The following is a 12,568-nucleotide window of genomic DNA, read 5'->3' on the forward strand; positions in this document are numbered from 1 at the left end:
GTCACTGGAAATAAGAATTTGTCCTTAATGACTTACCTGGTTATATGAAGGTTAAATAAAATAAATAAAAATGTACATTATCAGTAGGACAGACTCTGATCTTTACACCTTTAATAACTGTAAAATAAAAACCTCTAAGATTATTTGAAACAGCTTGTCAACAAACCCCCACGATGGTGACCCTGACGTTAAAGCTCATCTGAATGTAAATGTGATCTGACCCTCACCTAACAGGAGACGGGGAAGTTTTTAAACCCAGTCAATTTAAGCTATTTGCAACAATATGTGATTTTGAATGATTTTGAATTAAATAAGCTAAAGGTTGGTTAAAGTGTTTTTCCTCTAATCTTAATTTTAGTCAGTGGTAAAAGCAGCTTTGAGAAGTTGGAACGATTGTTTAGCTCCTTTAATCGTTACTAATTAAAAGTGGTAAAAGGAAGGATCAATAACTGAGCCAGCCTAGCAGATTAAAAACACCAGAGTGAGTAAATCAATAGAAACGTGAAATAATGAACAGAGCTAGATGTATTGAATAAAGTGTTTCAGGGTCACTGCCTCATGAACACAATGATTCCCACGGCAGTTTGAAACACGACAAGAAATATTTATAGCTAGAAGTATAAGAAATATAATATACAAATAAATATAGAACATAACTGCATTGACTTTAAAAAAAAAAAATTAACTGAAAGGTTATTTTTCTGCATAAACACAACAGAACTGAGGACATGTATTAAACTGTTTTAGGCACCAGAGGTTCTGGTTTTGGATTTATGTCAGACCTGGCTTCTGAATCCAGATCACTGACAAACTCAACTCCTGATTTTCAGAAGTCCAGACCTGATGTGGACTCGAGCATTGATAACTTGTACTTTGACTTGAACATTGACTTTCATTTGGACTCTATATGAGGATGCACACTTATTTATTGATAAAGACTGTATCATTTAAAAAACATTTTTTACAACTTTTTATGAAGTGTAAACAATGAAAATTACAATACACAAAACTGTGCACAATAGACTCCACCCAAAACCATACAATGACATAAATAAAGTAAATACGTAGATAAGAATAGAATGTTAAAGGTGACATATCATGCAAAATTGACTTTTTAATGGTTCTCTACCTGAAATATGTGTCCCTGTCTACAAACCCCCCGAGAATGAAAAGAATCCATTCTGCCCCTGTTCTGATTTCTCCACCTTTCTGTAAATGTATGTGAAACCAGCCGTTTCAGACTTCCGTGTTTTTGTTACGTAACAACAATATCCGGTCTGTCATGGAGTCAGAGCTCGGAGCTTGTTCAGCCCATAGACTGTATAAAATACAACTCAACCCCTCCTCCGTTTTTCATTTCCTGCACACATGTGTGCTAACAAGGAGCTTAGGAGGGAGGCATGCTAGTTGTAGGCTGTCTTAATAAACACAAAGGTCGGTTTTACTCCCCACGTCTGCAGATTTGAAGATCTAGTGGATGATTTTTATTTTTCATGGATAAGTGCTAGCGCTAGTTAGCATAGCCACATAGCTACATGTTCATAGCTGTAGCTGTAGCTGTGTACCAAGACACACGTCGGCATACTGACAAATAAAACAACAAGAAACACTAAATCTGTGACCAATGGTTCAGAAAGGTCCTGCTGCAGGCGCCTCTCCGTCAGGATCAGATTCAGAGGGTTGAAGTAACGTGATCTCTGAGCAGCCGTGTATATTCAGCCAACATGTAAACATTAGATCAACGTGCTGGACAGCCGATGCACATCCACTTCCTGAGGGGGCGTGCTCAGAGAGAAAACAGAGTGTTCTGAGGAGGACTAAAGAAGAGGGTTTTTCAGGCAGACCAAAATCTGATTTCAAAGAGTTTTTTTGAGCACAAACTTTAAAGACATGTTTTGGGGACCTCTTAGACCAATATATATTGATGACAAAAGCGTGATATGTCACCTTTAAAATAAATAAGCAAATAGAGACAAAAACAACAACAACAAAAAAGCAAGCATACACAGAATTGAATCTAAACAGGCATTGAACAGATATGTTCACCGATAATATAAAGAAAAAGTTGTTTCCAGTCCACAAGTGAGTTTAGGGTAAAATAAAAAAGGGTTGTAAGAGGGGTCTTCCACTCAGAAAAGTGCCTAAAGTAGTTTCTTTAGGTCTATAGGCAGATAGTCTATGAATGGTGACCAAACCCTTAAAAATTGCTCATTATTTCCCTTTATGAGAGCATTTAATCTTTCATGAGGGAGGGCGTTAAAAATCTCTCTGTACCAGAGGGTAACAAGTCTTTAATCCAGTTGTTCAGGATGCATTTATGAGCAATTAAAAGGAGCTTCTCAAGAAGTTTGAAGTGTAATGCAGGGAGGTGTAGTTCCTTGGAGGGAAGACTCAAATATCTCATTAATTACCTTGGAAATACACAACCAGAATCTGGAGATTAATCTGCATTCCAAAAAACAATGGAAGTATGTCCCAGTATCATTGTTTTTTAATAAGGCCTAATTATGTATTCCCCTTAAAGCCGAGGTTGTCACCTGTGGACACCTGCCATCGTCTTCAGTAAGAGTTAATGTCAGGTTGCCACTAATCATATTTTTCCTTATTAAGACTTTACAGACAATACAACTTTAACTCACATCTGTTTATTAGGTGGTAAAGTAAGTGACTCAGACTCAGGTTACGGGGGCTCGATTCAGACCTGAACCCCTGGGACTCCAGACCGGACTCAGGTTTGATGACTCAGCTACAACACAGACCCTCTGTGAAAGAAAACTATCCCCCAATACCTAAACATGTAGAGAACTTTTTCAACTTAAGTCCAAACCTTTGAATCACTGAAACTAACCATAAAGTTTGTTTGAAATGTGATAACAACATCATAATAAAGCACCTTTACATGCATCCTCTGCACGGGATCAGGAGCCCCATCTCCTGGTTTACTGTGCGACTCTGAGAATCAAAGTTTCTGCATCTCTGAAGTGTTTGGTAGGAAGGACAACTGCAGATTTATAAGGACAGAAACAATACCTGGATATCGCTGACGAAGGCTGGGGACACACTAGAGACGGATAAATGAACGAAGGCTTGATACTAGAAATAGGTCACAAACAACTCTTTAGATCTGTTCATAAAGGCGTGATTAAATCCCTTTAAGATGTTTTCTTTATATTCAAAGGATCTTAGCCGTCTATGTCTAATGTGTTCACAACAAACACCAACGATTGTGTAATTTGCGTGTATACGAACACCAGAATGTCTGGTGTGTTTAGTCCCTTAATTCACACAAATTAAGTCGTCATCAAACAGAGTTGAGCTCGACTACGTTGAATGGTGAAGCCAGTTATGCTAAAGGGGGCGGAGCTAAATTGCAAGTACAACAAATAGCTGGAACCAAGTGACAGACAAAGGTTTGCACAACTTACCAGATCATCTTTTTTATTCCTGGTTCCATAAAAAGTTGGTCATGTCAAAAGATCACAGAAGCCACACAGAGATATAATCAATTTGTCTTATACAGTATTAACCAGATGAATGAACCTCGCTGGTCCATATGTCACCGCAGGATCTGCAAGCTGATTGGCTATCATGGTGGCGATGATTCCGCCCAACTTGCGTCATTCTGCCACCCGACAATAACTCTAGTCTTGAAATTGATTTAGCATGAAATTCACTCACAAATGATTTTATCTGTGTTTGGTGTGAACGCCCCGTTAGAAATTGCACTGACAGTAATTTTCACTATTACATTTTTTAATGACAGAAATTTTTAAAAGTTGCCATCAAAACGTGTTTGAAAAAGTAAAAAGAAAATGTGTCATTTAATCATTTTTTTCTAACAATAATCTAAAACTCAAAGAGCAACAAATGCTCACTTTAAAACTCAAGAAAAAGACAGAACATTTGAAGAGTTCATTTGCAAAAACAGTAAACTCACTTTTGAAAAACAAAAACAATTTTTTTAAAAAACATATTTTTTTCTAATACTAGCTTTTGGTATTATCAATCAACTGAGGTTGGGTGTCTTTGACTAAAATAACTTTACTAATCAGAGATATCTTGAAAATATAACTTTAATAGGAATCTATATCAAAAAGAAAGAAATGTTTTTTGAAAATTTATAAAAACAGATTTATCTGTTTTTGAAAATGAACTCTTCATTTCAATAAATCTTTAGTTTTTTAACAGTTACAGTTACCCCCTCGTCACATTATGGATCAGTTCATCTACAGAATGTATTCTGCACATTTAATTTTACATGATGGTGAATAAAATGTGTCTAAAAAGCCAAAATGGAGTTATAAATTACTAGCTAGCTAACTATTATTTTACACCTGTGTACGTTAAGGTAAAACTTAATCTAGCCCATACATTTTCTCTTTAGTTCCCTTTATAATTTTATATTTTCAAATATTTATTCCTTTTTTCTTTAATTCTTCTGTTGTGCCATTGGCAGGCTCAGGCCCTTGTTCTTAACCCTAGAACACTATCGCTAAAATGAGTAACACCTGATATAATATACCCAATAAAAAGTACTTGTCATCAAAATATATCAATACATGACAAATTAGAGTAGTGTTCTTTTATTTTAAACTGTGCAATGTATAACAAAATGAAAAAAATGTACCTAGATTTTGAAGTTTGAAGAGGCAAGCAAACGCTTCAGTGTGCTAAGCCGGTTATAATCCTGCATTTAAAGAAAACTGGTATACTATTAAAGGTACAGTGTGTAGTAATCAGCAGCATTTATCAGAACAGACTTGGTATAAATGGAATAGAATATTCAGAAGTATGTTTAAATTACTGTATGATCACCAAAATCAAATTAGTAACACCATCACTAACGCCGGGTGTTTTTAATCCTGATATAATACACCCAATAAAAAGTACTTATCATCAAAATATGACAATACATTACAAATTAGAGTAGTGTTCTTTTATTTTAAACTGTGCCATGTATAAGAAAATGAAAAAAATGTATCATGCATGGGGGGGCCCTATAAAAATGCTCCAAAATTACTGAATAATTTGGACCAAAAATTCCTCAAACAAAAAATGATGAAACTGGAAACTTGGTGTTCGGTCCATCCATTCCTGGGACATTTGAGACTTCCCTGGTGAAGACACAGTCTCCTCCACACACAGCTGCAGGAGAGAGAAACTAAAAATCACCTGAACACATGTCTGTAGGAAAAAGTGGGTTTTGGAGTAGGGAAACACCCATGCCTTCAAAGACATCAAAGATGATGCTGAAGCTACCCAGGGGTCCCTGACACTCAGACAAACGCAACATAATGAAAGTCATGTAAATGTGTTTCACCCGGCGATAGTGTTCTAGGGTTAATTCTAAACTGTCTTCAGTGTCCGGTAACAGAGACGTGTCCACGTAGTGTGTCCTCAGCCTTAGTGGGAACATTGATTTCTTCCACCACTATTTTAATCTGATCTCCCAAAATCCCCCACTGCCACCTCCTCCTTCTTTTTTTCCACCACTCCTTCCGTCTTGCCTTTCCTCCACTCACCCAACTCACCCCCCAGGCTTCTTACCCACCCAACCCCCCACCCCCCACCACCCACCAACCCACCTCCTTTACTTCCTCTTCGCTTGGAGAGCCTCCCTCTTCCTTCTCCTCTTCCTCCTCTTTCCTCCTTTTGAGTTGACGAGAGAAGTAAGTGCAGAGCCAGTAGCAGCCTTACTCTCTGAATGCTAGGCAATGACATGAACTCATGAAGAACGGCATCCTTTTCCTGTTTGTAGACCTCATTTTTAATTTAGTAGTTCTTCCCTTCCTGCTTTTCTACCAGTTATCTCGCCGTACCTCACCGTTTCTGTCGTCTTGTGCTGTGCCGTGCTGTGCCGTGCTGTGCTGTGCTGTGCCGTGCTGTGCCGTGCTGTGCTGTGCTGTGCTGTTATGTGCTGTGCCGTGCCGTGCTGTGCAGTTCTCTGATGTGCTGTGTGAAGCTGTGCAGGGGAGGCGTTCAGCACCAGGTTATACAATTATACAATTTGGAATAAAAACTGCACAAAATGTGTTTGACATTTATCATCAGAAACTTGACTCTGGTATTTTAAGACGTGGGCCTTTCTTCTAAATGACTTAAAGGTACAGGAAACATTTAGACTCGTTCCAGCAGACTGCTCCAGTCCTCAGTCGCACACGGGCTCCCAATAAGAGCTGATCCAATAAGAGTGCTTGCTTCTGTCCCTGACAGGCTCAGATTCTGTTCACTAAAGCAATTCAAATATAAACAGAGAGATCGACCTTTATGTAGAAGGTAAGCTGGTCTAAACAGAAAACAGGGGTTACATCCCTCCCTAAAGCCTGAAGACTCCAACAACAAGGTCATGCTTATTTTCTCATGGTCTGTTGCCATGCAGACAACTAAATTCAAAATCACAGATTAATACCATAGACCAGGGTTTCTCAAAGTATGGGTCAGGACCCCCTGAGGGGTCGCGAGAAACAAATTGGGGGTCGTGAAATGCAAAGACGTTTCAACACGGCTTTAAAATCCTTTTGAACTCAAAAAGCCGTGGCAGAGATCGGCCGGTGTTTTGGTTTAAACAGCGACCCTGTTAACTGGAGACTCTCAGCCGGATGCATCCCTCATAAACGTCTTTAGACCTTCATTAAATATCTGATGAGGATATTTTGAAATCTTAATAAAAACTAAACTAGTTTGCATTCCCAGGAACTCCCTCTATGTTTCAACAGCTGTGTGAACTCCACAAACACTGACACGTTCAGCTGAAGGTCTCCAGTTTACAGGGTCACTTTTAAAACCGGAACACCGGGAGGAGAGACGCATTCACGGTGTGGCTGAGAGAAGACTACTGTTACAAGCTGCTAAATCAAGAGAATCACAGCTTCTTCTTTTGAAAAGTACACACACATACAAAAAAGATAGAACAAATAAAAACTAATGAAAGAAAGAGAAATCAAGAGAATCACAGATGGAAAAAACGATGACTGTGAATGGTTTTTGGAAAAAATTGACAAAAAAAAATTGCCCCAAAAACAATTGAAAAAAAAAAAAATTGACAAAAGAAAATTTGAAAAAAAAAAAATGAAATAATTGAAAAAAATATTGACAAAAGAAAATTTGAAAAAAAAAATTTTTTGAAAAAAAATTTGAAATTTTTTTTTTTTTTTTTTTCAAATTTTCTTTTGTCATTTTTTTTTTTTTTTCCATTTTTTTTGGGCAAATTTTTGGAAACATTTGAAAAAAAAAATTTGAAACATTTTTTTGGCGAAAACAAAATGAAAAGAAAAATTTGGCAAAAAAGTTGACCCGGAGAATCACAGCTTCTTCTTTTGAAAAGTACACACACATATAAAAAAGATAGAACAAATAAAAACTAATGAAAGAAAGAGAAATCAAGAGAATCACAGATGTGTGTGATGTTATTGTGGACGGAGGGAGGAATAAAAACACTGCGGTTAATCTACCAATCAGACACGTTCAGCATTACAGGCCCCGCCTCCGAAAGTCCCGGGGCCTTTGAAAAGTACTACCCCCCCTAGGAGGGGCTTTATAGGGGGGAGATTATCTACCCCTGAACTAAATTTTAGACCCTGGGTCCACCGGTCGAAACGCACGTAGTTCAGGGGTAAAGTTCCTCTGGTTGAAAATGCCTTTTCATGTCGATGGCCAACGTGTCAAGTTAGTAGCCAGGTAATAAGCGGGGCCCCTGCTTCACTTCAAGGTCTTGTCTCACCCTATCGGGATTCTATTTCCCATAACTACCTGCTAACCATAAATGACCCCTTACATAAAACTTGTCCTCTCTGAAGAGTTGTCAAACATTTAAAATAACAATCTGAGCCTGTCAGGGGAAAAGCACGACTTTTAGTGAACGTACCTTGATCCTTTGAATTAGCCTCAAAGTTTTACATCCTAGTCATTACAGCTGGATTCACAGCTACAGCCTCTTAATTTTTTAATAACAATTGTTTCAAAAGTAATAACTATGACGATACATCACCTTCTAAACTCTACTCTCCGTCCCCCTACGACCAAACATGACCTGTAAATTACATTAGCTTTGATTTTACTCACAGAGGAGTTACAGTTCTCCCCTGTCCTTCCTTACTGCGCTGTGATTGGTTGAAAAACACAGTACTTGGTAAAGCTAAAGAGAGGATCATCATATGAGTTAAATATCACAGTAAAGCAGACTGTATGATTTATTTAGACCGTGAACACTGGACTCCTTGATCATGTTCTGTGTTAACCTCGTTCACTGCCCCAGCCAATCACAGCGCAGAGAATCTGGAGCTCTGTTCAGCAGCAAGGACATCAAGCGTCATCCGCTGTAATGATGCCTCGATCTGACTCCTCCAACAGCCCTCGCAGAAAACGATCCTGTGACGGACGACACAGTTTGTCATGTGTTGCACTTCAACAAGCAGCTGCTGACAAAGCAACTATCAAACTGAAATGACAACCATCACCAGCAGCAGATCCTGTCAGCTGTGGCTAATTTACATTAATTCCAGCACTGACATGCCTATTGGCCAACAGATAATAATGACACGGATTCTGTTGTCTGTGCAGAAGACTGTTTGGCAAAGAGAGAGGCTGCTTTTATAAACACACGTGGACAAAGCAGAAACCTCCTGTGTTTATGAATGAATCTGTAAAAACTGCAGATTAAGGCCACAAGCTTTACATAATTATACTTCCATACTTATGACTGAGCGATGCAGCGGTTAGCACGGAGGCTGAAGCCCTCTTTGTCTCTTGCTAGGTCAACCTGTAGTTAGGTTGAGTCAGCATTTCCATCATGGTGACCGCCATCGTTTGGCTTCAAACTCAGTGTGGGACGTCACTGAGACTACAGTCCATGGTGTGGACGGTGCTGTTTGTTCTTTAACAAGACAAACAAATAGAGGAGTCCTCTTTAGTGGCATGTTTAGCTCAACTCAACTCGTCTTTATTTATATAGAACCTTTCATAAATTCAAGCATGCGGCACAAAGTGCTTCATGAAAGAACAGAGAGACAGACAATGTCAGCAAAGGTAAAATGATACAAGGATAAAACAAGAGAGGGGATTTTAATGTGAAATATTTCAAAATAAAATCATTAAAATAACCATCAGATGATCAAATAAATACCAGAAAAGTTAAATAACAATAAACAGAAAAAATAAAAATAAATAAAATATATAGATAAAAATAAATAAAGAATAAAATAAAGAATACATGAATTAAAAATTAAAACAATGAATAATAATATATTATAAAATTAAAAAATTAAAAATAAAAATAATACATGAATAAAAAATACTACTAATACATAAGAATGGATTATAAAATAAAATAAAGAAATAATATTAAATAATATTAAAAAAAATACATAAATAAAAAAATAATACAAATAAATAAAAAAATAAAGAATACAGGAATTAAAAATAATACAAATGCATAAGATTGGATTATTAAATAAAATGAATAATACAAAAGAATACACGTATAAAAAAAGAAAGAAAGAAATAAAATAAAGAATACATGAATTAAAAAATAAATAAATAATACATAAATAATACAAGTAATACAAATAAATAATATAGAATAAAATAAGAATGATGCTAAAACAATGGTAATGATGGTATTAATTCAGTCCAGGGCCCAAAATAAATAGTTCAAAGTTAAAAGCCAGATTAAAAAGTTAAGTCTGCTCTCAGTGAACCCAGTCTTTAAGCTAAACTTCCCTCCAGAGTTTGGGAAAATGACAACATCTCATATTCTTCTAGCACACAGCTCTTACTGCCTACACCTACAGCTGTATTCCTACCGGTCCATCACGTCTTTAAGATTTTAAATCTTTGTATCTCATGTCATAAAATGAAAAATTCCAATCAGCGCTGAACTTCTGACTTTGGGCTTTCTATAACTGAACTTACAATGTTTCAGATCTCATACATGCTCCTGAAGGTGAGCTGTGAAAAAGCAACCTGAAACTGCCTCCCCAGCACCTGACGCTCTCTGTGTGTGTGTGAGTGTGAGTGTGAGTGAGAGAGAGAGAGAGAGTGTAGGATAACCTTGTGTTATAGTCTGTAGAGATGATTGTGAGACAGCTTCTTGCTTTGTACACTACACATGTTCAGCATTCATTGAAATTCCGGCGTGAGCAGTGAAGTGACCTGAGTAAGTCCTGCGGAGGACTTTAATAAGCTCAGCTGCAGAGAGAAGCAGGTTCATATCAGAGATGGGTTATTAACCTCAGTCTCTTCTTGACCTCACTGTTGTGTTCTCTCTCTGTTTTGAGTTCTGTCTGTTAAAACATTCCTGCGTCGTTCATATCACCAAAATAACCCACGGTTACTTCCACGACCCCGATCCGTGTCAATACACGAGCGGCCCAAACTCGGGCTGCTGTGACCCCAGCTCCTGGAGGGATTACCAGAAGTGCTGTGTATTTTCAGGATGCAATGAAGCTGAGTGGGCAGAGACAGAGAGATCATTTAGTGGCTCAGACTTTCACATCCACTCTGTGCTCTTTCTCTTTGCCTTCTACCTGTCTCAACGAGCAGAAGGGTGACTCATATAAAAATACAGACATTACAAAATAGTGCAACCATCAGGAATATGACAGAGTGCTAACACAGTGTTTGTTTAGTCCTCAGAGTCTCTCTCAGTCTGTGCACGTTACATTACTGGGAGGTAGAAAACAACATGTAATGGTGCTGTCACACCTTGATGATTTAGAGGGCAGAGGGCAAAACCAATCACCTCAAAGATGTGTGTTTTGTTAACCCTCCTGTTTGACCCCAGCATTTTAAACCTCCAGAAACTGATAGTTACCTAGGTTTATGTGTCAGGTACTTTATGTTTCTTTGTTGACTACCTAAATAGCCCTTAAAAGCTCCTGTGAGGATCTGTTTGTGTTGACTTTGGCGCCCCCCTGTGGACTAAGTGATCTTGCTTATTTTGTCCTGTACATGTGTTAATTATGTTATCTCCTCCTGCGTTCAACTAACAGTCAACTGTTTCACTCATTAAGAATATTTAGTGCAGATAAAGGGTTTTTATTGACGTGCTGTCAATCACCTCATCTGACACCTACCCTCTCACAGAGGTTTCAGGCTTTAATATAACAAAACAGAAATGATCAATACCTTTTCAAACAATCTTGTTTTGCTTTTCTAGGTCATAAAGAGGCATCAATGTTCATTTCAGACGATTTCATGACCCCTCAAAAACTCCTCACAGGAGCTTTAAATACAATATATTTCAAGCATTCAGAAGCAACACAATTTAAAGCATTCAGAAGGACTTTATTATAAAACAGAATATCAAACTGCTCTGAGTTTGTCATGCTCTCGTCGGCCCTGCCTTGTTTCTATGTTATCAACACGTATAACACAGGACTCATCATTGAATGTCTTTAGAGACATGGTGGCTGGAAATATTATATCTCAATCTAAAGGTCCTGCAGTCACATGTGGAAGTGTCCTTGCTTATAGTGACCTCAATATCATCCAGAATAGGGGTGCTGGTGGCCTAGCGGTCTAAGCACCCCACATACAGAGGCTATACAGTCCTTGTCGCAGGGGTCGCTGGTTCGATTCCCGGCCGGTCGACCATTTCCTGCATGTCTTCTCCCGCTCTCTACTCCCCACATTTCCTGTCGCTCCTCAGCTGTCCTATCAAATAAAGGTAAAAGGGCCAAAAATTTAACTTAAAAAAATATATGTATATATATCATCCAGAACAACCAAAACAAATGTGTGTAAAATGTTGATATTTCTTATGTTATATACAGCTAAAACAGCCTGGGGTCAAACTGACCCCCCCGGAACACTGATGTGTAATTGTTTTTACAGGAAATTGAAACATATCAACATTTTAATTTGACGTTTTCCAAGTTGTCCCCATTAAATTAGGAAAAGTCATGAAATATGAAGCCAAAAAAATGATGTTAGTCATTAATTTAGAGATGTTAAACACTGAATGGGGTCCAATTGACCCCAAGGATAACAGGAGGGTTAAAATGTGACACATTAATAATGTTGGATTATCTCTAAACGGCGTAAGAAGTGCTTTCAGAAAGTTCCAGGATTTTCTTAAAAAGCTGAAACACAGAGATGAGACTAAAATAAGATGAGGGGATTCAAATTCAAAAGCCTCTCATGAAAAGATGAAACTACATTTTTAATCTTCTTCATATAGAAAAGATTAGGCCGCTTCATCCAAAGCGTAAAGAGAACACAGAGCTCCCTCGGCTGCAATGTGTTCAATCTGCAAACGATCATCTCCAGCATCTCAACAGCACGGCTGCTGGCTGCACTCTCACACTACCTGTTATTTTCAGAGCTGCTGCTTCAAGCCTTTAAAATAGCCATGTGTTGCCACGGAAACGATCTCCAGCCTTAAATATAAGATACACAGAACACACTTTTTTTTTTCTTTTTTTTTTGTACATACTGTGAATGTCACAGTCAGCCTTAAAGCAGCAGCAGTGGCGGCACACACACGCACACACAGAGAGAGAGAGAGCGGTGTGTGTGATCAGACGAGCAGCAGCAGCAGCTGTAAGCACCGTGTGGAGCACACAGAGAG

General features: G+C 38.1%; 1 protein-coding gene across 1 annotated transcript in view; it reads left to right on the forward strand.

The window, feature by feature from the left end:
* The window catches only part of LOC117826901 (disks large-associated protein 1-like), a 126,930-nt gene that overhangs the window by 64,383 nt on the left and 49,979 nt on the right, over nt 1-12,568 (forward strand). The window lies entirely within an intron of this gene.

This window comes from Notolabrus celidotus, chromosome 15 (assembly GCF_009762535.1).
Source record: "Notolabrus celidotus isolate fNotCel1 chromosome 15, fNotCel1.pri, whole genome shotgun sequence".
Taxonomy (NCBI): domain Eukaryota; kingdom Metazoa; phylum Chordata; class Actinopteri; order Labriformes; family Labridae; genus Notolabrus; species Notolabrus celidotus.